Here is a 5,339-nt window from a genome sequence, read left to right as displayed (position 1 = left end):
AAAAAGTTGCCCCCACCCCACACTTTTTCGTACAAACGATATCATGTATCTCACTACTAGTATTTAATAGATATATGATTTTTTTTTGCTTAAAATCGTCCAAAAAAATGTTACTCTTATTTCAATTTTCACGACTACAGCCCCTTTCAATTTTATGGATACCTCCAAAAAGGATTTTCGAGAAAGTACTAGTATTGAGAATGACCAATGGGTCTTCAACGCAGCGAGAAAATCCCGCAAGCAGACGAGCTTTGGCTGGTCCAAAAACGATCGTAAACAATACACTAGTTCAGACACTTATATCCGAAACATAAAAAAAATCAAAATTGAAAAACACATAAGATTCACAAAGGCTTGATATTTCTGACTTATGACAGGCGTGAAAATGCAACGGGGTTAAACATGCTTTGTGATGTATCAACCCTCACTCTTTATCCCAAGCCAATAGACCACTTTCGAGTTCATCCGTCACCGGAAAAAACTCGTCAATTATACGCGCCTTTATCATCGTCATTTGTGCGTTTAGGGGCGCCGTCACTTCCTTCCAATGTTGAGCGAGTGGTTGGAAAACTATAATTCTATATTGTACGAATTATTCGGCAAATTGAATTCTCAAAATTGACAATCAACACTGCTGTCATTAGGGAAATGTCAGTTAGTACCTACAGAGCAACCATTATTTCTAGTTTATCCTGCACAAAGACGATCACTAAGACGCTTGATGAACGTAAATAGTGCAGGGATACAGGCGAGCCCCTCTATCTGGTAAATGACGTCATAAAGGCGTGTATAATTGACGAGTTTTTGCCGGTGACGGATGAACTCGAAAGTGGTCTATTGAGAATAAAAAAAAACGCTCAGCAGTACGAATCTGGGTCCGACATTAAAAATGGTAACAGAAAAGAAACTACGCAAAATGAAAATAATTAGCATCTTTTCTAGTTTGAGTTGTTTATAATTTTGTCATTTTCGGTGCTTTTTTTAGCTGACTATGTTGTATGTTTTTTACACATTATTGACGGCTGTACGGTAACCTACAGCTGTGTACTACTATTTAAACTTGTCTCTGGTGGAGTCATCTGACAAACCACAGTATAGTCAGTATAAATTGAATCATTTTAACGCTATCTACATTCGAAAATAACCATTTAACGCCTGGGGCGATTAAAGGCATTCCAAACACAACTTCTGTGCCCACTTTTTACAACACGGACACGCACATGAACATACAAATTTATATAATCTTTAAACCATCATGTTATATTTGCGTATTGCTTTTGAAGTTGAGATATTTGTCACAAGTTGTTTTATTTTTCCAATTGATCTCGTTGAACCGTCATAAAACAAGTAATCGTAACCTAGAAGTAACAGAAAAGACATATTGTCCGAATCGCGTTTAGAGTTATATATCCTGATCACGATTAAAGGCGTGGGTTCACAAACGGACGCATGATACTGCATGCACACTGTTAACATGATTATAATCACGATTAAAGGCGTGGGTACACAAACGGACGCATGATACTGCACACTGTTAACATGATTATAATCACGATTAAAGGCTTGGGTTCACAAACGGACGCATGATACTGCACACTGTTAACATGATTATAATCACGATTAAAGGCGTGGGTACACAAACGGACGCATGATACGGCACACTGTTAACATGATTATAATCACGATTAAAGGCGTGGGTACACAAACGGATGCATGATACTGCACACTGTTAACATGATTATAATCACGATTAAAGGCGTGGGTATACAAACGGACGCATGATACTGCACACTGTTAACATGATTATAATTACGATTAAAGGCGTAGGTTCACAAACGGACGCATGATACTGCACACTGTTAACATGATTATAATCACGATTGAAGGCGTGGGTATACAAACGGACGCATGATACTGCACACTGTTAGCATGATTATAATCACAATTGAAGGCGTGGGTACACAAACGGACGCATGATACTGCACACTGTTAACATGATTAAAATCACGATTGAAGGCGTGGGTATACAAACGGACGCATGATACTGCACACTGTTAGCATGATTATAATCACAATTGAAGGCGTGGGTACACAAACGGACGCATGATACTGCACACTGTTAACTTGATTAAAATCACGATTGAAGGCGTGGGTACACAAACGGACGCATGATACTGCACACTGTTAACATGATTATAATCACGATTGAAGGCGTGGGTATACAAACGGACGCATGATACTGCACACTGTTAGCATGATTATAATCACAATTGAAGGTGTGGGTATACAAACGGACGCATGATACTGCACACTGTTAACATGATTATAATCAGTGTTGTGATTCAGATACTGCACACTGTTTACATATTAATAACTTGATCAGTGCTGTGATTCAATCCTGCAGATCGTACTACATGTAGTCGTAGGTATATACACAAACGGACGCACGATACTGCACACTGTTAACATGATTATAATCAGTGTTGTGATTCAATCCAATAGATCGTACTATATAGATATAGGAAGATGTGGTGTGAGTGCCAATGAGACAACTCTCCATCCAAACAACAATTCAAAAATTAAACCATTATAGGTTAAAGTACGGCCTTCAACACGGAGCCTTGGCTCAAACCGAACAACAAGCTATAAAGGGCCCCAAAATAACTAGTGTAAAACCATTCAAACGGGAAAACCAACGGTCTAATCTATATAAACTCAGTTCATGTGTATAGTTCGATCTCTTATCGAAACTTGACTGATACCGAAAATTTATCCTAATTTGGTTATTGTTATTCATCATTTAATAATTATTTGATTAAATCAAATGGCAATTATTTTTCATTTCTCGGGGGAAAGGATTTTAAGCCGGGGTCACCGTGTCATTCCGTTACGATGTTTACTGCCGTCCTTGACGGGCCATTCCCGATTCAAATTCGTCAAAAGTCTGATCAAGATCCTGTTAATCATGGCTAGAGACTGAAACTTTAATCAAAATTTGTAAATAGTTTTAATCACGACAACAATCAGGTAGTGTTCAAGAAGCGTTCAGATTCAACCGTTTCAATCCGAGATTGTCCCAATTATACGGTTCTCAATCCGATAATAATCTAATAATATAATCCGATTTGTATACTCTTATATATGGTAAAAAAAAATTCCGAAACTGTCCCGACATTATACCGAATGTGATCCGACGGTGACGGGAGACTCATAGAGAGACCAGACAGTGAACCGACGCTGACGGAAGATATCCGTTTGAAAACTGTCGCTATCTTCGGGTTGATCAGGTACTGTCGGAACGCAACCCTATCACAGTCTACTGTACATAATTTCAAATTAACGACTCTGACGTAGCCCCTGGGTATAATTGTCGAATTTCATAATAATAACGAGACTGTTCCGAAAATGTTTCGACAAAGGCTGTTCGCTTTCGGCACTACAAAGACTCTGGTTGCAATCTGGACTCAATCGAGAAACAGCAATGACAAATTTCTCCAGATCATACCCGTTCCACAGGACACCGTCAAGAAAACACATAACTTTGTTACGATTTTGGTGCGATACAGCATAATCTGTCGATCACGACATAGTTACAATGGTAATCCGACAATGGACATACGGCTGAGTCCCCTCAAATGTAATCTGACGTACCTTACCAGTTTCGGGGTGCTTGACCCACTTCTACGGAGCATTCCCAATCCATAGGAAACTCAGCGTTACGAACTTATTATAATGTTTACGACTGCGTTTAGATAATATTAGGACATCAGATCATTGAGAATAGTAACCCTACTTTTTCACTTTTGTGTCTTATCGGCACTGTCTGATCTCAAACGGGAGCCATAATCAGCACTATGTGAAGCGGCTGCATTAACATTCGTTTAATAAGGGAAATGAAAACTGCAGATCGAAAAAAAAGGATTTTCTTTATATTGCATTGTAATGTTGTGTGCGATTTATACTTTGATGAAAAATCGAGATTCCACCGTGAGAGATTGATTTTTTTATGCACATTAAACATGTCTGGTTTGAATTGGCACTCTTGATAAAACATTGATATATATACTAACGCATAATCCACTTTGGACCCCAGAGTAACAACTTGAAACAATGAAATTGCGGAAATAAAGATGATGTTTTCTGACTTCGAAGTCTCGTTCTGATATTATTTCCAAAAACATGTGGGCGATACAACGGTAGAAAATACCGATGAATTCGAATATCAGTACAGGGGCGGATCCCGCCATTTTCTAAAGGGGGTTGACCGTTCCCAACCTAGGACTGAAAGGACCGGGGTTCCAACCATATGTCCCTTTCTAATGCATTGGTCGTCAAAAAATATAGGGGTCCAATCCCTTAAATCCGCCACTGTCAGTATAACCAAACTCAACACCCCATGACTGAAATATTGTGTATATACACTAAGCAGTCTTTTAGTAAAAACATTTTCTTTAGCAAAAATATTGAGAAAAATGGGTATGGAGAAAGTTTTCCACTGAGAAACACGACATCCAATATCACTGATTAGTTTTCCCGTACAAATTTCTTAGATTTGTTTTTTTTAATTAATTATTTAGAAGTTGAAATGATAATACTTACTATACAAATCATTGCTTATACTAACAACTATCTACAGTTTTAAAGTTAAACATACCCGTAGCCAGGGGGTTCGGGGGGTTCGGACGAACCCCCCCTTGAAAACTAATAAGCACTGTTAAAGTCGATGTTCTGTTCGAATTGTGACTGTTAAAGTCGAGTTTGTGAGTCAAACGAACCCCCCTTTGGAAATTTCTGGCTACGGGCCTGTTAAATGTATGCATTTTGATCAAATTCATATTTATCATGTTTATTGCACATGTTGCATGTATGAAAAAAAGATTGATTGTGAAACCTGACCGTGCGATTTTTTTCGTGATGATCATATGGGTATAAACTGCCGGGTAAAAACTGATTATTTGAAAAGTGGGAAAAGCAGCAGAATTATGCGAATGACCGTAGGATAAAAAGGAGTGCACCATCTCATGTGACCTTTTCGTTGCCAAATGGCAATTTTTTTTACAGTCATTTCAACCCAAAAATCAGGTTATGAAAAAATATTTTTAATTTTAAAAGTATTTTGCTCCTCCCTGCTTTAATGTTTTGAACTTTAATGTGTTTACTGGCCTGTAAAATAAGAAGACCTATTTGATAAAGAGATAAATGTCCCCCAAACACATTCATTACAGGTTTATATCAACTAATAAATACTGTTACATGTCCCGTAGTCTGTTGATCCCAGATGATTCACTGTTCATAATCTATTTATAGATGTAAAATTCCCTTTTAGAGCCTTTTGTTAC

This window comes from Mytilus trossulus, unplaced genomic scaffold (genome assembly GCF_036588685.1).
Source record: "Mytilus trossulus isolate FHL-02 unplaced genomic scaffold, PNRI_Mtr1.1.1.hap1 h1tg000373l__unscaffolded, whole genome shotgun sequence".
NCBI lineage: Eukaryota > Metazoa > Mollusca > Bivalvia > Mytilida > Mytilidae > Mytilus > Mytilus trossulus.
This window is presented reverse-complemented; position numbering follows the sequence as displayed.